The sequence below is a fragment of the Salvelinus alpinus genome, chromosome 29 (assembly GCF_045679555.1).
Source record: "Salvelinus alpinus chromosome 29, SLU_Salpinus.1, whole genome shotgun sequence".
Taxonomy (NCBI): Eukaryota; Metazoa; Chordata; class Actinopteri; order Salmoniformes; family Salmonidae; genus Salvelinus; species Salvelinus alpinus.
Window position 1 is genome coordinate 25517109 of NC_092114.1, and position 27821 is coordinate 25544929.

The window sequence follows — 27821 nt, forward strand, 5'->3', positions numbered from 1 at the left end:
GACTGTTTTTGGTCTTACAGATGAATGTTGCTGACAAACAAGTAATTAGCTAGCTATGCAAACTTTAGCAAGCAGATTCCACCAACTCAAGGTATAGTATAGCTATTTCATGTATTTCCAAATTGCTTTCCATATGTATCAAGTTGAAGCTGGGTTTCCCAATTCGTTTGGTGCTTACTTTTCATGCCGGCTAGCAAGCTAAACAGACATCTCTGAAGCACATCTGTTTGATGTTATACACCCAAGAAGACTCAATAAATGACACAACACAACACTGGACTGGCAACAGCAATCATTTGTTACTTCGTCCATCACTTCAGTGTAAGTGACCAATCAAAGGTTTCTACACATGCACCCGCCTCTAAGCCTGCGTCCCACCAGGCTGAAACTCAACAGAGGAAAAATAGAATTTGAAACTCAAAGGTGCCAAGACTTGAGAGAGAGCTGCTTAAAAAATTGAGAGTGAAAACTTGACAAAGACGTGTCAATTGTTGGTGGACAATTTGATGCTTTCAAATGATTATTTTTTACACGTTTGAACCATGTTTCTTTGTTTACGTTGTATATTTCTTGTTTCTTGTTTCAGATATTGTTATTTTTGACCTGCGGCAATGATATTCTGCTTGCCTAAAGTCGCCCTGCAAGCTCTTATGTTTGGCCTGTCCTCTCTGCACTGATTTGACGCAATAATAAAACAACTGGATGGAAGGTTAAAGAGCTGTATGTAGAGTGTATCATGATTCCTGACATGAAGAGCTTTTAGCTACTGTGCGTGTGTGTATGTGAGTTTGTGTGTAAGAGTGTTTGCGTTTGTAGGTCTACAATGTGTGTGGGTGTGTGTACGTGACAGACAGATTCTAATAGAAATACAGTAAATATTCTGCAATTCTGCTGAGAAAGAGTGTGTATGGATGGAATCTCCACAATACTTGACCTTTTTTATTTTTGTATAGTCACAAAGGAGCTTTCTGTTTCCAGACAGATTCACCCTAACACGATCACATGTATTTTTTTTCCTACTAGAATTATCTATGGACGATGACTATGATTTTTCTGGCTATGTAACCACTGGAAAAATAGAACAGTGCACTCAGCTGTAAACCATCTAGAAACTGAAGGGTAGGACTCTCTCTGCTTCTGGAAATGCTTCCATCAGCTCATGTGCAGGGAGAGGAGAGTCAGTCACTCTTCCATTGACCAGCATGTGAGCTACAATAAACCCTCACCCACAGCCTACCAGCATGGTTTCCTCCCTCTTACTGACTTCATGCACATACACACACGCATGCACCCACACACATGCATGCGTTGCACGCACAGACGCACACACAGACACAGATACAGACATAGGCACAAACACAGATATAGACATAGACAAATACACACGCTTCACAGCAGTCTTATTAGGCAGAAACGAACAGGATTAGCTACGGTGGCAAGGAACAGTATCAATATAACAAATAATCCAGCCAGTTTATTCTGTGTGATGGGCTCCCTCTCTGGCAGAAGGAGCTCTCCTCTCCAAGGGCCAAGCAGTGAGGCAGAAATCCGTTTGGCATATAAGCGGTAGATGTGCAAGAGGAGGAGAGAAACAGATGTTCTACTTCTTTTCAGCGGTGACCCTCTCCACATTCGCAGCGCGACGCCACAACAGCCCGAAGGCCGATGTATTTGTAAAACATCCCACTAACACACACGCCTTTTTTAAACGTCTGCTGCAGCAAATCTCTCACAGAAGCACCACGGAGGTCTTCAAAAGGATCGGTACCGTTGAGGTACTACAATATTATTGCAGAGGGCTGAGAGAAAGAGAGGGTGAGTGAGAGATGGGAAGAGAGCGAGAGCGAGAGAGAGAACGATAGAAAGAAAAAAAGAGAGAGAGTGCATTGTAGTATCCGGCGGGAAGTAAGGGTGAGGTTTTGGCTGCCTTCCAGCATCTACAGTTGTCTATTGTTATTATCCTCTGCAATATATTCATGCAGGTGAAAAAAACACTATGCACACTCAAGGATGAGAAAAGAACACAGAGAGAAAAAAAATATTAACTCAGCAAATCAGACCTGGGAGTCCGCAGCAGCAGCATCCAACCTATTTAGAAAGCATTGCGTCACAGGGAGAGAGAGCTTACCAGTATCAGACAGAATAAGCCCATCCAATATTAATGTCATCTTCATTCACTCCCCACTATGGTGGGGAAACATCTCAACGGCAGCGACTGGAACATGTGCTCTCTCTCTCTCTCTCTCTCTCTCTCTCTCTCTCTCTCTCTCTCTCTCTCTCTCTCTCTCTCTCTCTCTCTCTCTCTCTCACTCACTCACTCACTCACTCACTCACTCACTCACTCACTCACTCACTCACTCACTCACTCACTCACTCACTCACTCACTCACTCACACACACACTCATTCACTCACTCACTCACACACACACACACACACACACACACACACACACACACACACACACACACACACACACACACACACACACACACACACACAAAGGTAATGATTGGTCCTGCTGGTATGCATACACCCAGCTATACACCTATACACACAGGAGGCGATTATATAGATGTTGTGTAACAGATGTATAATGTACTCTCCATGCGTTGTGTTTTCACAAAATAAATAACTTCGGCCAGTAGTCCCAGTTGAGCATCATTTATTTCTGCTGTGGTTAAATGGGAAACAGCACGTTAGTTGTGCAGGACTTAACAGTGATGATGGCTGTCGATGGCAAAATCCCTCGCATCACATTTTCATACTGGGCGAACAAAATACAAAAATACAATACAAAATATAACATGTGTAAATACCTGTGGTTAAATGGGAAACAGCACGTTAGTTGTGCAGGACTTAACAGTGATGATGGCTGTCGATGGCAAAATCTGTAGCATGAAGACAACTGTGTTAGCCGTGGCTTATGTGACCATGACATCGGTGTATGCTAGCTAACACAATTATTTACAGCAATCATATGCCAAAGCACATCCCAGAAAGCCCCTCAATCCCTAACAGGTACCATATAACCACACATGTATAAAATCAGTAACGTACAGCAAATTTGTACACATTGTAAAATAGAAAATAGAAAACAGTATTCAGAACGTGACCTACCCCTCGCATCACATTTTCATACTGGGAAGACCTGACGTTCGCGATCTCCCCCTATCTGCAAGCGGGGCCAATCACAACACCCCTTATTGTCATCAGAGTTGAACTAACCAATAAGAATGCTTGAACAGGCCTCCCGGGTGGCGCAGTGGTCTAGAGCACTGCATCGCAGTGCTATGCTGCGCCACCAGAGTCTGGGTTCGCGCCCAGGCTCTGTCGCAGCCGGCCGCGACCGGGAGGTCCGTGGGGCGACGCACAATTGGCTTAGCGTCGTCCGGGTTAGGGAGGGTTTGGCCGGTAGGGATATCCTTGTCTCATCGCGCTCCAGCGACTCCTGTGGCGGGCCGGGCGCAGTGCGCGCTAACCGAGGGGGCGGGTGCACGGTGTTTCCTCCGACACATTGGTGCGGCTGGCTTCCGGGTTGGAGGCGCGCTGTGTTAAGAAGCAGTGCGGCTAGGTTGGGTTGTGCTTCGGAGGACGCATGACTTTCGACCTTCGTCTCTCCCGAGCCCGTACGGGAGTTGTAGCGATGAGACAAGATAGTAATTACTAGCGATTGGATACCACGAAAATTGGGGAGAAAAGGGGATAAAATTTAAAAAAAAAAAAAAAAAAAAAAAAGAATGCTTGAACATCAAATACACATTTCTTTAGAGGCAAGTGGAAACATAACCAACCCTGTTACATTCTCCCCTGCTGAATTACACTTGCATACTACAAAGAAACTAAATGAGGTATGCAATACCTTGCAATACATATGTCACCAAATATTCCAGTGCAAAGACTATTCTCTAAAGAGAATTAGGGGAATTCAAAGACCCCGTAGGAAAACATGCCTGTTACATGTTCAGTACACTCAGTGACAATAAGAACCTCAGACAGAAAAACCTTGGCCTACATGACCCCTGACCCATTACCTCTATAGGGTCTCTTGAAAGTTAAAAGTTAAATAAAATAAAATGTGGCTACAGACTTGGATTCTAATCCTACACCCACACAGGTACTCTAATGAATTCTGTATGAAAAACCCTCTGTGTCTGCATAGTCTCAATGAGTCTCACTGGGCGTTTCCTAACTCGACCAGCCCCTGACCTGACAGTCCTAACAGAGTTATCATTACGTTTAACCTGTTCAACTACAACCACCATTGGTGGGTCACTGTCCACAGTCGATGGGTAGTCAAGGTCAAAGGTTCTGTGACTGTTGCTGGAGCTTGTGCCACCAGTGGCATCTTCAGAATGCCTTTCTTCCTCAGAGGGTTCGGACATTTCTTCTCCAAAGGTTACCTCTGACATGCTTGTGCCACCAGTGGCACCCTCAGAATGTGGTGAGTTCTGAGGGTCCCTCGCCAGTGGCCCATCTTCCAGCACATCTAGGGTCTCTTTTTCAGAGGGCTCCGACTGTGTTTCCTCCGAGGTCTGTTCTGATACCCACACACTAGTCCTCTCACCGATGTCCATTTCTGGTATATCATTCATGGATGAGTCCTCCATCTCCTCACTCGGATCCTCACGGTCTCCCGTATTAGGTGTCTCTAAGGCAGTGTCAGGGAGAGGCAAAAAGTTTACAGGCATTATCAGATTACGGTGGACCGTTTTCTCCTGGCCAGTCGACATGTTCTGTATCTTAAAGATGTGGATGTCACTATTCTTCTCCGTAACAATATAGAGGTTGTTCTCCCAGCGATCCGCCAGCTTCCTCTTTCCACGTTCACCCTTATTCGCCAGCAGCACCCGATCACCGACCTCCACTGGAGCTCCTCTGATCTTCCTGTTGTAGAGGCCCGCATGCCTCTTCAGCTGTTTGGTTGCCGACAACTGTACAGTCTCCATGGCCTCCCTCAGGTCTCTCGTCAGGGACTTGACGTACTCATCATAGTCTACAACATTTGAGTCTTGTAGCACCGTACCAAACATCATGTCGACAGGCAGACGTGGGGTTCTCCCAAACATCAACTGGAAAGGGGCGTGGCCCGTGGTTTCATGGACTGTACAGTTGTAGGCGAAGGTCAACGACTTCAGCTTCTGGGGCCACCTGTGCTTCGCTCTCGTAGGTAAAGCCCTGATCATGTTTCCCAGCGTTCTATTGAACCTTTCGACTCCCCCGTTCCCCATCGGATGGTAGGGAGTTGTGTGCGACTTCTGGACTCCTGCAGCGCTCAACAACTCAGCAATCAATTTACTTTCAAAGTTGGCCCCTTGGTCGGAGTGGATACGACGAGGAAAACCATACACACAGAAGATGTTGTTCCACAGCTGAAGGGCCACCGCTTTAGCTGATTGGTTCGGACACAAGAAGGCATGGGCCATCTTAGTAAAATGATCAGTGACGACCAGAACATCCAAGGACTTGTTGTTGGAGTCTTCAGCAGACCAGAAGTCCACACACACCAACTCGAGGGGCTCAGTCGTGATGATGTTCTCCAGTGGAGCTCTGGCCTCTGGCTCGGGGGCCTTACTGAACACACACCTCTTGCAGGTCTTGACATACTCTCTCACATCCGACTCCAGACCATGCCAGAAGAACCTCTGTCTCGTCAAGTACAACGTCCGCTGTTGCCCCTGATGACCGGCTTCATCGTGGACACCCTTCAAAACTGTCGCCCTCATTGAGGTGGGTACTACATACTGGTACGTCTTCCTCTTTGACAGCAAACTTTTGGTAACGCGATATAGTACACCCATTTTCAGAGTGAGCTTCTCCCAGGTCTTCAGAATCCGTAGAGCCTCGATTGGTTCATGGCCACGTTCCCTCCTAGAAGGTCTACGGCCCCTGTCCACGTAGAATACAACTCTGGCGAGTGCATCATCCTGGCGCTGCTTTGATATCAGGTCGTCACGGGACAGCACTCTCACATCTGACATCTCAGATGGCACCAGTGACTGAGTGAGCTGAGGCAGTAGCAGCGCACAGTTCTGTAGACCAGCCTCCTCTTGCGACCTCAGGACTGCTGACACCGCTTCCTTTGACAGTGAACCAGGAGAAGGATAGGAGGTAGTTTGGCAGTCCATGACAATTTCACAGGCATCTGCCTCAATTGACGGTGAGCAGCTTTCGAGGTCGAATGGGTGGTTCGACCAGCGGAACACATCTTGCACCTTCTCAGCATGTACTCCCGCAGCTTCTTCCAGCAAGGCCTTGTATGGAACCCTTGTGATGCGGTGGAGAGCGCTCGGCTGCACAAATGGCTGTCTACTGAGTGCATCAGCAATGACATTTTTGGGACCGGGGATGTACTTTATGTCAAACTCGAATGGAGCGAGTTTAGCAACCCATCTCTGTTCACAGGCGTCCAATTTGGGCTTGGACAGGATGTATGTTAATGGGTTGTTGTCTGTCCATACAGTAAAAGGCTTGCCCCTTAGCCAATGACTAAACTTCTCACAGACTGCCCAGCGTAAAGCAAAAAACTCTAACCTATGGGCAGGATACTTTGACTGTGCATAAGTAAGAGATTTGCTAGCGAATGCTACGGGCCTGGCTGCAGACCCATCCTCTGGCACTTGGGAGAGGACAGCACCTAATCCATTACTAGATGCGTCTACAGACAGCAAGAAAGGTCTACTAAAATCAGGGTGGGCTAGCATGACCTGATCGAGGAGAGCTTGTTTCAACTGACTAAAGGCCTGTTTGCACTCACCAGTCCAGTCTGCTGCTGTGAGTTTCCTATGTATTCTTCTTTTCCTCTTTCCTTTCCCATGGCGTGGTGCCTTCGTCCCAGTTGTCAGCCCATGCAGCGGCTTAGCGATGGTGGAGCACCCCTCAATGAACTGCTGGTAATAGACTATCATTCCGAGAAAGGACCGAATCTTCCCCTGGGAGGGCACGTCCGTGTTATCCTCCATGAGATCCTTCTCTGTCATCCCTGCAATAGCCTTCACTTTTTCCGGGTCTGTGGCCACACCTCCTTCACTGATGACATGCCCCAAGAACCGCACTGACCTCTTCATGAAATGGCATTTCTTTGGAGCCAATTTCAGATTATGGGCCTTGAGACGCTCAAAAACTGACTCCAAGCGTTGCAATCCAAGTTCTTCAGTCGGGGCAAAAACCAGCACATCGTCCAGGTAGCATAGAAGGCTAGAAAAATTTTGATCCCCAAAAATGCTCAACATCATCCTCATGAATGTAGCTGGGCTGTTGCACAGTCCTTGTGGAAGACGGTTATATTCATATAACCCAAAAGGAGAAGTGAAGGCTGTAAACTTCTTGTCGTCTTCATGCACCTCCACATTGTAGTAGCCTGAGGTCAAATCCATTGTAGAGAAGAAGGCATTGCCACCCAGGGCCGCCAGAGCATCAGCTTGGTGAGGTAGAGGGTGAGCATCCTTTACGGTGCGAGCATTGAGCCATCGGAAGTCTGTACACAGTCTCAGATCGCCAGACTTCTTCCAGACCAGCACGAGCGGGGAGGCATACTCACTGCTGGATTTCCTGATTATCTCTCGCTCTTCCATCTCATCCAAGGCCTGCCTGAGCTTGTCATAATGGTTAGGGGAGAGCCTACGGTAAGGTAGCCTAAAAGGCTTAGTGTCACTGAGTCTGATGCGATGGACATATCCAGTAGCCTTCCCGCAATCTAGTTTGTTCCGGGAGAAGATACACTCGTAGCGGGCTATTAGCTGAACTAGCCGGGCCTTACACTGTTGCGACAACTGAGTGGACTCAATGTCAATGTCACCTAGCCCTAACTCGTGCAACACCTCACTTGTCACTCTGTGCGGTTTTACGGCACTGTCAACGGTCAAGCTATCTCCACTACCATTGTCAAAGTCTTGATTGGCATCCATTTTGTGTACCTGCTGCACCAGGGGGACCGGTTCGACAGTGGGCCCATCTATGTAGTCAGTGTCAATGTCCTCTAATGCCATGCAAGGAAAAACATCCGCTATCTTGGCATTGCGTCTCACTGTTACTGGCTTTGGTGAGGGATTGATAACTTTGACAGGGACCCAGCCATCGCTCCACAACGTCGCTACTGTTCTCCCCACTAGAATGTTTTTCGGTCTTGAGCGCGCCCTCGTAGGCTCAATAACGACAGCACTGCCCGCAGATACATTTTGAGGCGTACACAACCGGCCCCAGACTAAATGTTCCTGCATGGGCTCCAATGTGACCGCCCGCTTCAGCCTTACCGTGCCCACTCTTTCCGGCACTTCTGTCCCTTTCCATCTCTCTACATTAGCCAGCAGACGGAACAGTTTGTCATCTCCATTGTGTTCAGATGATGACATCTTCTCCCAGAAGTCACCGGTCGTCTTCAGCTCCCTGATGAGGTGTTTTATCACGTTGCTACCTAGGATGAGCTCATCACGTTGGCCATCCACTACTAGAACAGGGACAGAGAGGCTGCTGCCATACACAGACAGATTCAATTCACACACACCTACAGGCTTGGTCTTCAACCCCCCACAGCCAACCAACACCACTTCAGTCGGACTGAGGGAGCCACTCTTGAGCACACCTGCTTTCTCAAGGCGTGGCACCACTGTAGAGCTCAATGTGCATGCCATAGAACCGCTGTCAATCATAGCGCTCACCTCTATAACATCCCCCAGTAACACACTAGTATAGAAGAGTTCATCGTTGTGGAGCACTCTCTGTGTATTTTGCATAATGACTTTTTCGTTCGACTTGACTTCATCACAAACACTTGAATATATTGACTCCAAATCTACAACACTATCGAATTGGGGCACCTCACAAGGCCCAGCACTTCCCCCTACCCAGTGCGGGCCAGCTAGTTTTCCTGCCGCTGTGTCGTGTTGCTGTTTGATGGAGCGACGGGAGTTACCGATGAAGTGCGAGGACATTCCCGACGTGTGTGCCCAGCCTGATAACAGAGGAAGCATAGGTGGTTAGAATAACAATGATCCATTGTGCTGTGATTCGCATCCCCACACACTTTGCATTGCAAAGGCGGGTTCTCCCTTCTGGGCTTCCTCTGGAAACGTTTATTATAGCCGCCTACAGGTTGCAGAGGCCTCTGCTCCAAGACCCGTTCAAGCATGTCCATCACACGATCCAATGCCTCGGATGAGCCATTTGTGGGCTGCTGCAAGGGGTCCGGGCAGTTTGCAACAGCCGACACTGGCCTACTTACTTCCTGCGTCAGTGTGGTGACCAGTGGGGCCAGCCGCAAGGGACTTGGAGCCTTACACTTCCTCTGGTACTCCTCCAGCCTGCCATGGACCTCCGCAGCCGTCCACTCATGCAATGGTTTGCACATGAATATCAATGACAGCTCTGGGTTCGGACAGTGCTTGATGAACATGACAGTCAGAACACGTGATGGATTGTCTAGCTCCTTGTTCTGCCTCTTCAAACAGTCCTCTGCCACCTCTATGGCTCTGTTCAGTCTGATCCAGTAATCAAATGGAGTCTCACCTTCCACTGGCAACGTAGAATAAACATCAGCTAGGGGCATGTCAGAGTTGATTGTGTCGCTAAAGTGATGCTTCAGAATGTCAAAAACCGGTCTAGGGCCCTGGCTTAAGTCAACTGGGTTACTGCGTAGGCTTACTCTTACCACGTCACGTGCCCGCCCTGTCAGCTTACCCAAAACTTCATCTGACCTCTCCTGCCCACCATAGCCCTTCTTCTGCATGTACACTAACATAGTCTCCTCCCATTCATGCACTGTGCATTCCTCTGAACCATCCCCCCTGAAACACGCTGGTTCCCTGACATCATTTTTCACCACTACATTTAGACTAGAGCTGGCCCCAACCTTGGTACCACCAACATAATCAACCTTCTGTCCCACCCCATCTCCCATAGCCTTTGATTCCAAACAAGAGGCAATATTTTCACCTATTGAGTAACCTATCTGCTTAACAATGTCTGCCAGGAAATCCATAGAAACATCCTCCTTCCTAGGATTAGGTGAAACTGGCTCAAATGCACTGAGTTGAGGTAGCTCTAAATCATGTGGAAGGTGCACACTTGCCTGCGTAGTTGGCCTGGCCAGAGGTGTGGAAGTAACTGGAGAAATAGATGCCCCCCTACCCACTGGCAGTGAAGGGTTAAACATGAAAACTCCCCTACCTCTCCCAAAACTTTCCATTTTTAAAATATATATATATATATTTTTTTGTAAATATTAAGTGCCCCAAAAAAATAAAAATGAAAATTATCACAATCAATATGAACACTTCTATAAAATCAGCTTGAACATAATGCACTCAAAATAAAAGTTCAGTAGTGGTTGTCTAACAAGGCCAAGAATCAACACAGAAAAGTAACAAGAAACGCCTTAATAAATAGTTGGCGCCACCGTGTGGTAGAAAATGGCATCACCCTCACGTTAATTGGCTTCCGAAGGTCACTAGCGTAACCGCACAATTACATCACTAAATAATCATAACATCAACACATACAACTAATAAACAGTATATTATATTCCCCACTCACTCATGCTACCAGGAGCTCCCTGAGAACTCCACTTGCGCAGAATGCAAAACCTAGACCTTAGGCGTGTATCAGCAACCACAGTACTTCTTGAAGCCGGGTCTCCGATCCCTCCACGTGACGTCCAGCAAGACAAGAAGACGAGTCACGGCACCAGTGTAACAGATGTATAATGTACTCTCCATGCGTTGTGTTTTCACAAAATAAATAACTTCGGCCAGTAGTCCCAGTTGAGCATCATTTATTTCTGCTGTGGTTAAATGGGAAACAGCACGTTAGTTGTGCAGGACTTAACAGTGATGATGGCTGTCGATGGCAAAATCCCTCGCATCACATTTTCATACTGGGCGAACAAAATACAAAAATACAATACAAAATATAACATGTGTAAATACCTGTGGTTAAATGGGAAACAGCACGTTAGTTGTGCAGGACTTAACAGTGATGATGGCTGTCGATGGCAAAATCTGTAGCATGAAGACAACTGTGTTAGCCGTGGCTTATGTGACCATGACATCGGTGTATGCTAGCTAACACAATTATTTACAGCAATCATATGCCAAAGCACATCCCAGAAAGCCCCTCAATCCCTAACAGGTACCATATAACCACACATGTATAAAATCAGTAACGTACAGCAAATTTGTACACATTGTAAAATAGAAAATAGAAAACAGTATTCAGAACGTGACCTACCCCTCGCATCACATTTTCATACTGGGAAGACCTGACGTTCGCGATCTCCCCCTATCTGCAAGCGGGGCCAATCACAACACCCCTTATTGTCATCAGAGTTGAACTAACCAATAAGAATGCTTGAACATCAAATACACATTTCTTTAGAGGCAAGTGGAAACATAACCAACCCTGTTACAGTTGCACAAATACAACTGAATTTGTTACCATGCCAACCTTTCAATAGAAACCCACAACAGAACACTGACCTGTCCAACCTCTTTAAAACAGATAGCTCTACTCCTCTTGTATTCCCCCTAGTATCTGAGAGTGAAAACCCTATACCCCTTTCCTTTGTTTACTTTGCTCCTTTAATTCCGTAAAGCCCATCATGACTCATTTATGGAGATTTGTTTTTCCTAAACAGAGCGTGTTTCCTCCTGACTCAACAAAACAAACAAATGGAGTGTGAGCTGGGGAAAGTGGGGGTGAACGGGGGAGAGGAGTACGTGGCCCCTCTCAGATCCTCTTTAATCAGCGATCATCCTATCATCGCCCTGCACCGCAGCCATGGAGACGGCACGCTGCTTACCAAAACGGATACTCTAGTCGCCGTGGACACGCGAAATCAGGCCACGGCCGGAAGTCTTAAATGTGTGTCAAGGGGGGGCCAAGGGTTCAGATCTAACCTACTTTAGTCAGTTCACAGCGAAACAGCAGGAGCAGTGAGTGATGAATAAAGGTTATACACAAGGAGAGGCATATAGGAATAAATATAGGCCTTATGTAGGAGTAAATATAGGCCTTATGTAGGAGTAAATATAGGCCTTACGTAGGAGTAAATATAGGCCTTATGTAGGAGTAAATATAGGCCTTAGGTAAGGGCAGATGTAGGCCTTATGTAGGAGTAAATATAGGCCTTATGTAGGAGTAAATATAGGCCTTAGGTAAGGGCAGATGTAGGCCTTATGTAGGAGTAAATATAGGCCTTATGTAGGAGTAAATATAGGCCTTAGGTAAGGGCAGATGTAGGCCTTATGTAGGAGTAAATATAGGCCTTATGTAGGAGTAAATATAGGCCTTAGGTAAGGGCAGATGTAGGCCTTATGTAGGAGTAAATATAGGCCTTATGTAGGAGTAAATATAGGCCTTAGGTAAGGGCAGATGTAGGCCTTATGTAGGAGTAAATATAGGCCTTAGGTAAGGGCAGATGTAGGCCTTATGTAGGGCTAGATAGAGGTAGGGGTAGATAGAGGTCTTATGTAGGGGTAGATAGAGGTCATATGTAGGGCTATATAGAGGTAGGGGTAGATAGAGGTCTTATGCAGGGCTAGATATAGACCTTATGTAGGGCTAGATAGAGGCCTAATGTAGGGCTAGATATAGGTCTTATGTAGGGCTAGATAGAGGCCTAATGTAGGGCTAGATATAGGTCTTATGTAGGGCTAGATAGAGGCCTAATGTAGGGCTAGATATAGGTCTTATGTAGGGGTAGATAGAGGCCTAATGTAGGGCTAGATATAGGTCTTATGTAGGGGTAGATATAGACCTTATGTAGGGCTAGATAGAGGCCTAATGTAGGGCTAGATATAGGTCTTATGTAGGGGTAGATAGAGGCCTAATGTAGGGCTAGATATAGGTCTTATGTAGGGGTAGATAGAGACCGTATAAAGGGCTAGATATAGGTCTTATGTAGGGGTAGATAGAGGCCTAATGTAGGGCTAGATATAGGTCTTATGTAGGGGTAGATAGAGACCGTATAAAGGGCTAGATAGAGGTCTTATGTAGGGGTAGATAGAGGCCTTATGTATGGCTAGATAGAGGTCTTATGAAGGGGTAGATAAAGGCCTTATGTAGGGCTAGATGTAGGCTTTATGTAGGACTAGATAGAGGCCTTATGCAGGGCTAGATGTGGGCCTTATGTAGGGCTAGATAGAGACCGTATAAAGGGCTAGATAGAGGTCTTATGTAGGGCTAGATATAGGCCTTATGCAGGGCTAGATGTAGACCTTATGTAGGGCTAGATAGAGGCCATATGCAGGGCTAGATGTAGGCCTTAAGTATGGGTAGATAGAGGTCATATGTAGGGCTAGATAGAGGCCTTATGCAGGGCTAGATAGAGGCATTACGTAGGGCTAGGTGTAAGCCTTATGTATGGGTAGATATAGGTCCTATGTATGGCTAGATAGAGGCCTTATGCAGGGCTAAATAGAGGCCTTATGAAGGGCTAGATGTAGGCCTTATGTAGGGCTAGGTAGAGGTCTTAGGTAGGGGTAGATAGAGGTCTTATGTAGGCTTAGATATATGCCTAGATATATGCCTTATGTATGGCTAGATAGATGCCCTATGTAGGGCTAGATATAGGCCTAGATATATGTCTTATGTAGGGGCAGATAGAGGCCTTATGTAGGGGTAGAAAGAGGTCTTATGTAGGGGTAGAAAGAGGTCTTATGTAGGCCTAGATATAGGCCTAGATATGTGCCTTATGTATGGCTAGATAGATGCCTTATGTAGGGGCAGATAGAGGCCTTATGTAGGGGTAGATATAGGTCCTATGTATGGCTAGATAGAGGCCTTATGCAGGGCTAAATAGAGGCCTTATGAAGGGCTAGATGTAGGCCTTATGTAGGGCTAGGTAGAGGTCTTAGGTAGGGGTAGATAGAGGTCTTATGTAGGCCTAGATATATGCCTAGATATATGCCTTATGTATGGCTAGATAGATGCCCTATGTAGGGCTAGATATAGGCCTAGATATATGTCTTATGTAGGGGCAGATAGAGGCCTTATGTAGGGGTAGAAAGAGGCCTTATGTAGGGGTAGATAGAGGTCTTATGTAGGGCTAGATATATGCCTAGATATATGCCTTATGTAGGGCTAGATAGATGCCCTATGTAGGGCTAGATATCGGTCTAGATATATGCCTTATGTAGGGGTAGATAGAAGTCTTATGTAGGGCTAGCTGTAAGCCTTATGTAGGGCTAGATAGGGGTCTTATGTAGGGGTAGAAAGAGGTCTTATGTAGGGCTAGATATAGGCCTAGATATATGCCTTATGTAGGGTTAGATATAGGCCTTATGTAGGGCTAGATAGAGGCCGTATGTAGGGCTAGATATAGGCCTTATGTAGGGCTAGATATAGACCTTATGTAGGGCTAGATAGAGGCCTAATGTAGGGCTAGATAGAGGCCTAATGTAGGGCTAGATATAGGTCTTATGTAGGGGTAGATAGAGGTCATATGTAGGGCTAGATAGAGGTAGGGGTAGATAGAGGTCTTATGTAGGGGTAGATAGAGGTCATATGTAGGGCTATATAGAGGTAGGGGTAGATAGAGGTCTTATGCAGGGCTAGATATAGACCTTATGTAGGGCTAGATAGAGGCCTAATGTAGGGCTAGATATAGGTCTTATGTAGGGCTAGATAGAGGCCTAATGTAGGGCTAGATATAGGTCTTATGTAGGGCTAGATAGAGGCCTAATGTAGGGCTAGATATAGGTCTTATGTAGGGGTAGATAGAGGCCTAATGTAGGGCTAGATATAGGTCTTATGTAGGGGTAGATATAGACCTTATGTAGGGCTAGATAGAGGCCTAATGTAGGGCTAGATATAGGTCTTATGTAGGGCTAGATAGAGGCCTAATGTAGGGCTAGATATAGGTATTATGTAGGGCTAGATATAGACCTTATGTAGGGCTAGATAGAGGCCTAATGTAGGGCTAGATATAGGTCTTATGTAGGGGTAGATAGAGGCCTAATGTAGGGCTAGATATAGGTCTTATGTAGGGGTAGATAGAGGCCTAATGTAGGGCTAGATATAGGTCTTATGTAGGGATAGATAGAGGCCTAATGTAGGGCTAGATATAGGTCTTATGTAGGGGTAGATAGAGACCGTATAAAGGGCTAGATATAGGTCTTATGTAGGGGTAGATAGAGGCCTAATGTAGGGCTAGATATAGGTCTTATGTAGGGGTAGATAGAGACCGTATAAAGGGCTAGATAGAGGTCTTATGTAGGGGTAGATAGAGGCCTTATGTATGGCTAGATAGAGGTCTTATGAAGGGGTAGATAAAGGCCTTATGTAGGGCTAGATGTAGGCTTTATGTAGGACTAGATAGAGGCCTTATGCAGGGCTAGATGTGGGCCTTATGTAGGGCTAGATAGAGACCGTATAAAGGGCTAGATAGAGGTCTTATGTAGGGCTAGATATAGGCCTTATGCAGGGCTAGATGTAGACCTTATGTAGGGCTAGATAGAGGCCATATGCAGGGCTAGATGTAGGCCTTAAGTATGGGTAGATAGAGGTCATATGTAGGGCTAGATAGAGGCCTTATGCAGGGCTAGATAGAGGCATTACGTAGGGCTAGGTGTAAGCCTTATGTATGGGTAGATATAGGTCCTATGTATGGCTAGATAGAGGCCTTATGCAGGGCTAAATAGAGGCCTTATGAAGGGCTAGATGTAGGCCTTATGTAGGGCTAGGTAGAGGTCTTAGGTAGGGGTAGATAGAGGTCTTATGTAGGCCTAGATATATGCCTAGATATATGCCTTATGTATGGCTAGATAGATGCCCTATGTAGGGCTAGATATAGGCCTAGATATATGTCTTATGTAGGGGCAGATAGAGGCCTTATGTAGGGGTAGAAAGAGGTCTTATGTAGGGGTAGAAAGAGGTCTTATGTAGGCCTAGATATATGCCTTATGTATGGCTAGATAGATGCCTTATGTAGGGGCAGATAGAGGCCTTATGTAGGGGTAGATAGAGGTCTTATGTAGGGCTAGATATATGCCTAGATATATGCCTTATGTAGGGCTAGATAGATGCCCTATGTAGGGCTAGATATCGGTCTAGATATATGCCTTATGTAGGGGTAGATAGAAGTCTTATGTAGGGCTAGCTGTAAGCCTTATGTAGGGCTAGATAGGGGTCTTATGTAGGGGTATAAAGAGGTCTTATGTAGGGCTAGATATAGGCCTAGATATATGCCTTATGTAGGGTTAGATATAGGCCTTATGTAGGGCTAGATAGAGGCCGTATGTAGGGCTAGATATAGGCCTTATGTAGGGCTAGATATAGACCTTATGTAGGGCTAGATAGAGGCCTAATGTAGGGCTAGATATAGGTCTTATGTAGGGGTAGATAGAGGCCTTATGTATGGCTAGATAGAGGTCTTATGAAGGGGTAGATAAAGGCCTTATGTAGGGCTAGATAGAGGTCTTATGAAGGGGTAGATAAAGGCCTTATGTAGGGCTAGATGTAGGCCTTATGTAGGGCTAGATAGAGGCCTTATGCAGGGCTAGATGTGGGCCTTATGTAGGGCTAGATAGAGACCGTATAAAGGGCTAGATATAGGTCTTATGTAGGGGTAGATAGAGGCCTTATGTATGGCTAGATAGAGGTCTTATGAAGGGGTAGATAAAGGCCTTATGTAGGGCTAGATAGAGGTCTTATGTAGGGCTAGATAGAGGCCTTATGCAGGGCTAGATGTAGACCTTATGTAGGGCTAGATAGAGGCCTTATGCAGGGCTAGATGTAGGCCTTATGTAGGGCTAGATAGAGGCCGTATGTAGGGCTAGATAAAGGCCTTATGTAGGGCTAGATATAGGCCTTATGTAGGTGTAGATAGAGGCCTTATGCAGGGCTAGATGTAGACCTTATTTAGGGCTAAATAGAGGCCTTATGAAGGGCTAGATGTAGGCCTTATGTAGGGGTAGATAGAGGTCTTATGTATGGGTAGATAGCGGTCTTATGTAGGGGTAGATAGAGGTCCTATGTAGTGCTAGATATATGCCTTATGTATGGCTAGATAGATGCCCTATGTAGGGCTAGATATAGGCCATATGTGGGGCTAGCGAGATGCCATATGTAGGGCTAGATATAGGCCTTATGTAGGGGTAGATAGAAGTCTTATGTAGGGGTAGATAGAGGTCTTATGTAGGGATAGATAGAGGTATTATGTAGGGGTATATATATAGGGCTAGATAAGTGAGATTCAGCTTTGGGGATGTTACAGTAAAATAGTGGTAGACAACCACTGTATGCCAGTTATCCATAACGTCAAAGATTAGCATAAATCTCAGCACACAACTCAGTGATGGTCACGCTTATCAGTCAAAGGAGCTGAACCATTTGTTTAGATACTGACTGTCTCTGTCTGCCTGTCTTTCTGTCTACCTGTCTGTCTGTCTGTCTGTCTGTCTGTCTGTCTGTCTGTCTGTCTGTCTGTCTGTCTGTCTGTCTGTCTGTCTGTCTGTCAGAATGGAATACACCAGCCTACCCAGTTCCTCACTGTATCTCCCTCCAATCTGCCTACCGTGTGGTGCACATTTTAGGACACCCTCAGCCTCAAGCTTCAATGACGCTGTCCTAAAAGGTACATGGTATTCCAGTCTTCTTTCTCCACCGTGGCTGCTGGTGATGATAGTGAATGGACATTGTTGGCTGTTGGCCAATGAATGCGGGGGCTCTTTAAAAGCCTGTTATTCTGTGTATCGCTTTCTCCTGCCAGGGCTGAACGAAGCAAAGGAAAGAAAAGGGCCCCCTTCTCTCTCTTTCTCTCCCTTGTCTAGGGAGGACTGCATCTTCCACAGGAAATGAACACAAGCCCACTTTGAAATCAGCTGCTTGCCCACGCCTGCTCTCTCTCCCCTGCTTTACATTCAGCAGGCATACACTCCACACAGAGAGGGAATGGGGGAGGGAGAGAGAAGGAAGAGGAGGCAGAAAGAGAAAAAGGGAGGGAAAGTGAAAGAGAGAGGAAGAGAAAGAGAGACAGAGAGAACGAGAGAACGAAAGAGAAGAAAAAACAGAGGCCCCTATCTCCCTTCACCTGATTATTGATTACCCCTCCTTTTCTATCTCCACCCCTCCATCATCCCCCTCCTTCCTCTTCTTCTCATTATCCTCCCTCTCATTCTGTCTCTCTTTACCTCCTCTTTCTCTTAAACGTCTGAAACAATGTTTTCAAATGTTATCAGAAAGTGAGAAAAACCTGAAAGCTAATCCTGTCACTGGCCAATTTAAGAAAAACAGGGAGTTTTTAACTCCCCGTCTTCTTCTCCTCCTCCCTTCCTCTGAACGAACAAGCGTTCCTGAGCTGGACGATAGCCAGAATCAGTAATAAAGTGCTAAGCAGAAGACAGGAAATACTGGAGAAGTCGAACAATGTTATGACAATACTTATAACTTTTACAGTCAGGGCCCCAGCTGCACATCTGTACAGCATCAGGGTCTTGCTGGCCCAGACAGGAGGAAGCAATTTTTACTCCTTGCACACAGCGCCTCCCAGCAGATGTTATCACTTTGCCAAGAATATGTTTTTTTTTTTTATTATTCCTTTTTTTAATCCAACAAGAAAATAAAAAAACTCTACATTAAACAAAACAAAAAATATATATTTATCAAAAAGGGGGGAAATTAGTGACTCTAGTGACTATTGCTTTGGGGAAGAAACGGAGGGAGGGAGGAACAGTCCAATAAATGTATAATAGAAATGTAAGTGATTTAGCGTGAAGGAATCTGTGTTGTGTTGGGCTGGGTTGCAGACGTGAGGCGAGGTCTCACACTCCGACAGATAGACAGACAGGAGGCCTGGCTGTCGCACGGCTGTAAAACAACATGTTGAGGGTGTGCTCAGCTCTCAACACAACACACATGCCTGCATCCCAAATGGCACCCTATTCCCTATTTAGTGCACTACTTTTGACCAGGACCCAAAAGCGCTAATAGGGAATAGGGTGCCATTTGGTAAGCAGTCACTCCCATTCTGAAGTGATACTCAATTGGCTGGAACATTGGAGAGGTCAGCTGACATGTTTTTATATCAATGAAATGAGAGTATGAGACAATTTACTTCAATTAAGGTTTACTCAATTGTCATATATTTTCCTTCTGGCTTTTTTCGCCATTGGCAGCCAAATTGAATGTATTTATTTGTTAGCTACCTTAAAGAATAAGTATATTTTTTCAGCACCAATGTGGCAAATCCTTGCTTAAACTGTTGGAGTTAATCAAGCCAACACAGGTGAAACTACTGTAATATCATTGTAATATTTAAATCCCACAGTGTTACATAAGTGTCAAAACCAATTGAGCATCATTTAAGGGGTCGACACAATTATCACAAAGGACAAAAGGTTTCACATTACTATGAAAAATAAACAAGCAATAATTGGCAGGTGCATAGGCCGTACTTTAGTTGACAATGTGTTTACATAGCACGTCAAAAATGCCGCATCAGAATTTTACTTCCTTTTGGGAAAAAACAACAAAACAGAAACGTTAATTGGAGACGATCATCTCCCAGGAACGGAGAAACAGATCTGGTTCCAGGACATCGCTCCTTTTTGGCTCAATTAGTTATCCTTGCTGTTCTGTGCTGTTCTATGCTGTTCTGTTCTGTGCTGTTCTGTATTGTTCTGTTCTGTGCTCTTCTGTGTTGTGCTTTTCTATGCTGTTTTGTTCTGTGCTGTTCTGTTCTGTGCTGTTCCGTTCTGTGCTGTTAGGTGCTGTGCTATTCAGTTCTGTTCTGTCCTGTGCTGTGCTGTTCTGTGCTGTGCTATTCTGTTCTATGCTGTTCTGTGCTGTGCTGTTCTGTTCTGTGTTGTTCTGTGATAATGAGCTTTTATAACAAAACCGTGCCGAAATGATGTCCACACTGTAATGACGTTTTAAGGATCGTTTGTGTATCCTTTTCGAAAGCATTCCTTTTGTCACACAACAGCACACAGAGCTCTCAGCTCCAACTCCCAATCAAATCATATTGTATTAGCCCCAACTGCATAGATTCTTTTTTTCTTTCTCTTATTTATCATCCAATTCAGATCAAGCTGACAAACCCGGAGATTTCAGTCAATTCTAGTTGAGCTGCCTCTCTGGCAGATTCCTGATGCAGTTGTGTTTGCAGAACAAACACACCAAAAAAATCCCATTTAATTCCTGGGACATAAATAAATAAACAAGCCTTATTTCCCACAAGTCCACCTCGGGTCGCTGGCGGGTGGAGACGTGGCGGCCCGCCGTCTCTCTCCCCTACACAACATTCTCGCTTGACCTTCATCTCCCCGCTTGTCAAAAAGCCGTTTGACTCGGTGTACAGGCAATGATGATCTCTAAAAGCTGAGGGACTTGAATCAAGACAAACAAAGGTCTTGAAAGATGTAAATGAGGTCAAAGGACTTGAAAAATGTGCTTTCAGAACCTAAAATGGTTATTCGGCTGTCCCCATTAGGGTTGCAAAGTGTCTGGATTTTTCCAAAAATTTTCCATGGAAAGTTAAGCCCTGGAATTTGGGGAATTTTGCTTAAATTCATCAAAAAAGTTAGCTTATAACAGTGAACCTTTTTTGTGGGATACACATAAGGCAATTCTAGGTCTTTTGGCATATTTTGGTTAAAGGTCTTGTGGCATATTTTGGTTAAACTATCCCCAATTCAATAGAATTGTAACCCTATGCATGCACAGTGCATTCTTCCATCACATGTACAGCTGATTCTCAAGATCTTGCACACTAAAGAGATGCTATTGAGCTCACACTACTACACTGTCTGAGCCAAGGACTACATGCTTTCTGGTAAGTTTTGATTACAATTCTGGGTGGGGTGAATATATTTTATATCACAAACATGATTTTTTGTTATCTAGTAAATAGTAGCCTACAGCAAAGTGTGTTTAAATCATTTCTAACTTGTTAACAATATCTGCTAGTTAGTTTTTGTTACCATGTGGGTTTTAGCTTGCTTGAGCCTGCTAACTGAGGAGTGTAAAATTACCTGTTTCCTACATGACCCATTTTAAAACATTTATCTTACAAAGGAGTTGTTTAATCTAACTGCTTAACTATTTATCTGTACATGGAATTGTATTTATTTATTTAAAACATATATATATTCTATTCTTTACAGGAAAAAGCCACGGGCACTATCTGATGTGTGGAGACATTTCACTGCAGCTAATGTAGAAAGAAAAGCTGTGTACATTTGCAAATACTGTGCCAAATCATATGTGAAGATTGCAACAAAGATGCTAAATCAAGTGGCCAAGTACATAAAGTTCCCTCAGTGCTCACAACAAGCAACCTCTGACAAAAGTCTCTCCAATTTGTAAGTCGCTCTGGATAAGAGCGTCTGCTAAATGACTTAAATGTAAATGTAAATGTACGTCTATTCGAGGTGAAAATTATGAATCAGACACCTTATCGATAGCAACAACTCATGGTCTTCCTGGAATCAACGTGTATTGGAAGAGATTTCTGAATGTTCTTCGCCCAGCATACACCCTCCAACCAGACTTGCTTTATCTACTAATTTGCTGGATGCAGAGTTCAACAGAGTTCAAGTGAAGGCCAAGCAAATCATAGAGAAAGCAGACTCTATTGCAATCATCTCTGATGGGTGGTCGAATGTTCGTGGCCAAGGAATAATTAACTACATAATCTCTACCCCTCAACCAGTATATTACAAGAGCACAGACACAAGGGACAACAGACACACCCGTCTCTACATTGAAGATGAGCTGAAGGCAGTCATCAATGACCTTGCACCACAGAAGGTATTTGCACTGGTGACAGACAATGCGGTGAACATGAAGGCTGCTTGGTCTAAAGTGGAGGAGTCCTACCCTCACATCACACCAATTGGCTGTGCAGCATATGCATTGAATCTGCTCCTCAAGGACATCATGGCACTGAAAACAATGGATACACTCCACAAGAGAGCCAAGGAAATGGTTAGGTATGTGAAGGGTCATCAAGTTATAGCAGCAAACTACCTCACCAAGCAAAGTGATAAGAATAAGAGCACCACATTGAAGCTGCCCAGAAACACCCGTTGGGGTGGTGTTGTCATCACGATTGACAGCCTCATGGAGGGGAAGGAGTCTCTCCAAGAAATGTCCATATCACAGTCTGCCGATATGGACAGCCCCATCAAGAGGATCCTCCTGGATGATTTATTTTGGGAGAGCAGCCTGAAACTCATGAAACCTATAGCAGTAGCCATTGCACGGATTGAGGGAGACAATGCCATCCTGTCTGATGTTCAGACTCTACTTGCAGATGTAAGAGAATAAATCCGTACTGCCCTGCCCACTTCACTGTTGCTCCAAGCAGAGGAAACTGCAGTTCTGAAATACATCAAAAAGTGTGAAGACTTCTGTCTGAAGCCCATATACGCCGCAGCATACATGTTGGACCCCAAGTATGCTGGCAAGAGCATCCTGTCTGGTGCAGAGATCAACAAGGCCTATGGTGTCATCACTACCGTGTCTCGCCACCTTGGCCTGGATGAGGGCAAGGTTCTTGGCAGTCTAACGAAGTACACTTCCAAGCAAGGGATTTGGGATGGAGATGCAATATGGCAGTCGTGCCAACATATCTCATCAGCCACACGGTGGAAGGGACTTTGTGGATCTGACGCTCTTTCCTCTGTTGCCTCCATCATCCTCCAAATCCCACTAACATCAGCCGCCTCAGAGCGCAACTGGTCCTTGTTTGGGAACACACACACACCAAAGCACGCAACAGGCTGACCAATACAAGGGTACATCAGAGTCTGATGTTCAAGAGGTGGACATTGAGGAGGTCCAGGGAGAAGACATGGAAGCCTGAGAGGAAGACAACCAAAGCTTTAGTTTCTAGACTATCATTTTACAGATGTATGTTGAAAACATTTTTGGGAGATGCAGTGGATCATTGGGGATCATTCAATATTCCCTTTCTTTTGTTGTTCAGTGAAATCATCCCATGTGAAGAGTCAACTCATTCAATTAAAGTTAAATTCGGAACTAAATAGTTTGTTTTATTTCTATTGGAAGGATTTAATCATTTGCAATTATGTCTACTTATGATAAGGTAAAAGTTGTATGTTTCTGTCTCCATATGATATGATAAATATATCCAATGCAAAAACCATCTACATTTAAATGGTATTAATACTAATTTGCATATATTTACATTAATTCCCATATATTCCTGTTAATTTCCATATATTCCCGTTAATTCCCACGGAAAGTTTCCACCTCTGAATATTCCCCAAAATGTGCAACCCTAGTCCCCATACAGTTTCCAGTGTGTATGGCACAACTTTGGAAGAATTGGAGTCAACATGGGCCAGCATCCCTGTAGAACGCTTTCGAAACCAACTCAATATTAATGTTTTGTACACTCAGTGTATATTTCCACACTATTTTAGGTTGGAATAATACTACGAAATTTGGAAAATTATGAAAATGCCCTTTTTGTGTAAGAGCTGTTTGAAATTTCAGCCTGTTTTGGTGGGATGGAGTTTTGGCTTTCCATGGTGACATCACCATGAGGTAAATTAGTTAATAGACCAATAAGAAAGAGAGTTCCAAATCTCTCTGCCAACAACAGCACATTTTCATTTTCCCCTCCCTACTCAGACCACTCCCAGACAGTCCTAGCTAAATTCTTACCTGGGAAATTGCTCTTTGCTAAGAAGCGCTTATTGTTTATTCTAATCCATTTAAATTAAAAACAATCACAGTAAGGTACTTATTTACCCCAAAATTATTTGATATTGAGATATAAAAAAGGCTGTATTGGACCTTTAACTTTGCCAGCGCACATTGCGATTGTACTGGAAAGTCACAATTATAAACCTAATTTCTGTGGCTGTCAGTTTAACATACTTTTATAACACCAAAAAAACACACTTGCCTTTGCCAGAGACTCCTTCCTTTCTCTGCAAACACATGCAACGTATTGCCTGTTTTATTAAAAGCTGAACAATTTGCAGATCAATTTAAGAACAAGTGTTTCATTAAGAGGGAACTCAAAGCAGACAGGCACCTCCCTTTTTTAAGGGGAGAGGCATGTCAGCCAAGGCTTGAAGTGGGGTTAAGCATGTCTGCGACAGGATCCAACTAGGGCCAAAAAACAGGGCCTGGAATTGGACAACCCCCAGAATAAGTCTCGCTAGATGATAGGAAGTAAGGGTGTTTAGGACACAAATATGATCGTTGTCACATAGAGATACTGGTTCAATTTCCCTTGGGATATATTAGTGGATCATTCATAACATGAACAAAGACAGCTGTAGTGCAAGTCTACACCATTCTAGACAACTACTGAGGGTGACACACCACACAGCTGTTTCATACACAGACTCCTAGCAACGACGCTACACAGCTGCCCACTGGAATACTCACCATAGCCACAATAGGCCTAATAAATGGCCCTGGAGATATCATGTACTGTATGGATGCATGATTAGCATAACATCTGTCATGTCTGGCTCAAGCCTGATGTAGGCCTACAGATAGCATATCTTTATATATTTAATTTATTTATATATTTAATTTAACTTTACACATTTCATTTATTATTTTCCCCTAATCCTACCACCCCTCCCCTATTTTGGAATAAACAAATTAAATAGAATTTCCTTCTTTATTATTTTTCCCTAACCCTACCATCCCTCCACTAATTGGAGTAAACTAATGGACAACAAAACTTAGGCTTCCACTTACTACATACATTTCACAGACAGTATATTTTACATTAGTTATCTTTTGTTTGTTCTTACATTTGAGTTATTTAGCAGATGCTCTTATACAGAGTGACTTGTAGTGAGTGCATACATTTTCATACTGGTCCCCTTCGGGAATCAGACCCACAACCGTTACATTGCAAGCACCATGTTCTACCAACTGAGCCACACGGGACCAGCCTCCAGCTACCCTCAACCCCTCCCATATATCTATGAGGACCATCTAGCTTAGATTTCCAGCAGACATATATTTTTTCACTGTGCTGTGATGCTTCACAAAAGTTCTGAACCTTCCTATTCTCATAGTTTCTACAGATTGTAAATGAAAGATAAAAACCTTTGCTAAGAGGATTATTATATTATTAATCGATTGACTTTGACTTATCAAATGACCCAGCAGTGCAATTTGCAGAGTTAGCTCCAACTAAATGTTGCATTTTTTCGGGCATTCCTGAACCTGCAACGTAAAAACAAGCTACATATGGGCAGTACCAAAACAACTGATCTAATGATTCTGTCTCTTCGTAGACAAAATCTGCAGAGCTTAGATGGTTTTATCCCACACATATATATATATATATATATATATATATATATATATATATATATATATATATATATATAACATTCTATTGGTTGCAAGAATTATGTATAACAATTTAGATTGAAAAACTCTAAGTTTTGAATCATGTGTCGTTTTTTGTATCATTTAAACCATGTGCCATTGAATCGGTACATCGAAAATCTCCTCCAAACTATTTTGCAATCTGTATGGTGCAGCTGTCAATTTTTTTGCACTTAAATTAAACTGGTATACTTTTTTATTTATCACTATTTTCTTTAGCCAATTTTGGTCTTAATGCAGGGCCGACAGACAAGTTCCTCCCTTTTCCACTTGCCTCAGTTGGTTGTAATTTTGGATAGAGCAGACATTTCCATATATTTTTGTTAACTCCATGTGTGACATAACTCCACCAGTCCTATTTATGATATAATTTACAAAGATTATACCGTTTTTAATGTCCCCCCCCCCCCCAAGTTTTTTTTAAATCAATTAGTATATTTAAGTTGAACCATAATATTTGTTCTAATATTCGTTCTGTCTTTTCTGGTGGATTAAACTGAAATTGCAACAAGCTTTCTATTGATGTCTGATTAGGATAAATAATATCCGACAATACCTTTTTAATTCTATGCCGTATCTTAATTTGATCATCACGTTGTTGCAGGAATTTTTTACTTGTAGTGTTTTTGAGGTTTAAAAACTATTCTAACGTTTGTAATTTCCACTTTTAAATTTCAGACTTCGAAAAATGTTTAAACCTCTACAAAAAATGTCCACTAATTATAATCCACATAACAATTCAAATTTCCTGTTACTGCAGGATTATTTTCATGCTGTAGCAAACTGCCTCAAATTAAGGTCCTACATCTGTATATGCACCAACTACGCTATAGGCTAATACATTAAGCAAGTTCTCATTATGAGTTTAAAATAAGAAAATGTTTCTCCAATGCAAATATGCATGAGGTAACGGGTGAATAACTGCAAAAGGATTTTACATTACATTTGCTGTAGCTCAGCTTTAGGAGTAGAAACAGTAATTATGCTGAATATCCTTGAGTCTACCAAAAGAAGAGCAAGTGTTGTATAATCCTATTAACTTTTACCCATCTAGCTCTGGATGTATAAGAAATAAACAGGAGCTTACGGAGGGAGGAGGAGGGAGGAGGGAGGGAGGGAGGGAGGAGGGAGGAGGGAAGGAGGAGGGAAGGAGGAGGGAGGAGGGGAGGGGGGAGGAGGAGGAGAGAGGGGAAGGAGGAGGAAGGAGGAGGGAGGAGGGAAGGAGGAGGGAGGGGGGAAGAGGAGGAGGGAGGGAGGAGGGAAGGAGGAGGGAGGGGGGAGGAGGAGGAGGGAGGGAGGAGGGAGGGGGGAAGAGGAGGAGGGAGGGAGGAGGGAGGGAGGGGGGAAGAGGAGGAGGGAGGGAGGGAGGAGGGAGGGAAAAAGAGATGTGTATTTCCATTCCGGCTTTGAGAGAGTTTTTCAGTGTGCGCGACTGGGCACGGCTCACATACTGTATATAAACGTGTATCATTTCTTCCCGTGATTAGAAGAGAGGGATGGTTTCACATTGAAGAGTTTAAGTCGGTTGGAGTTCCAGCTGGAAAGTGATAAGGGATGATAAAAAAATGTTGAAACATGCTTTCCTTGTGTTTTAATCTTCTCCTTCTTGTAACGTAACACTGGCTACGGGGCTTCGCCTTGAAGCCTCTTATTTGAAACACATGTTTCTCGATGCACTCTTAAAACAGGCCTTTATCACTCCATCAATCTGGAGACACTGACTGCAACCCAAATGGCACCCTATTCCCTATATATCACACGACTTTTGAGCAGAGCCCCCAGGGCCCAGCTCTAAAGTAGTGCACGAAATAGAGAATAGGGTGCCATTTGGGACGCAAACACGAAGGTGGGCAGGGAGGGTGGTGTGTGTGTGTGTGTGTGTGTGTGTGTGTGTGTGTGTGTGTGTGTGTGTGTGTGTGTGTGTGTGTGTGTGTGTGTGTGTGTGTGTGTGTGTGTGCGTGCGTGCGTGTGTGTGTGTGTGTGTGTGTGTGTGTGTGTGTGTGTGTGTGTGTGTGTGTGGAAGGTATTCTCTGCTGTAGCCAGACCTTATTAGTTATGATAAAGTGTAAACATAGACCATACGATAGATGGAGTCTCTAATGTTATTACTGAGGTAAGGGATTAGGACTAAAGGGAAGAGAACATGATGGAGTCTAGCCTTTCATCAGCATGCTATGTCTGCGTCTCAAATGGTACCATAGGGCTCTGGTCAAAAGTAGTGCACTATATAGGGGTTAGGGTGCAATTTAGGACAATGTGACACCAGGACACAAGGAAAGAGACACAAGCAAGTTCCAAACTTTTCTCCAGTATATTGCTCACACACAGACACCACTTGGGTGAATATGTTAACACTGAAATGCATCCCAAAAGGTCAAAGAGAATTCTTGGAGAATAGTGGGTAGAACATTAAACATCGTTTTTATGGCTTTGGGCTTGAACGTGTACAAGCACATTGGTTTTGTTAAATCTACTAAGACTTTACATTGCATT

At 44.2% G+C, this 27821-nt stretch overlaps 1 protein-coding gene and 1 long non-coding RNA gene across 3 annotated transcripts in view; both read right to left on the minus strand.

Moving 5' to 3' along the window:
- The window catches only part of LOC139559369 (zinc finger transcription factor Trps1-like), a 201841-nt gene that overhangs the window by 52481 nt on the left and 121539 nt on the right, over positions 1-27821 (minus strand). The window lies entirely within an intron of this gene.
- On the minus strand, positions 2648-11793 carry LOC139559370 (uncharacterized). Its single transcript, XR_011671748.1, has 2 exons — positions 10530-11793; positions 2648-3174 (listed from the first exon to the last, which is right to left on the minus strand). It is a non-coding gene; the product is annotated as an uncharacterized lncRNA (long non-coding RNA).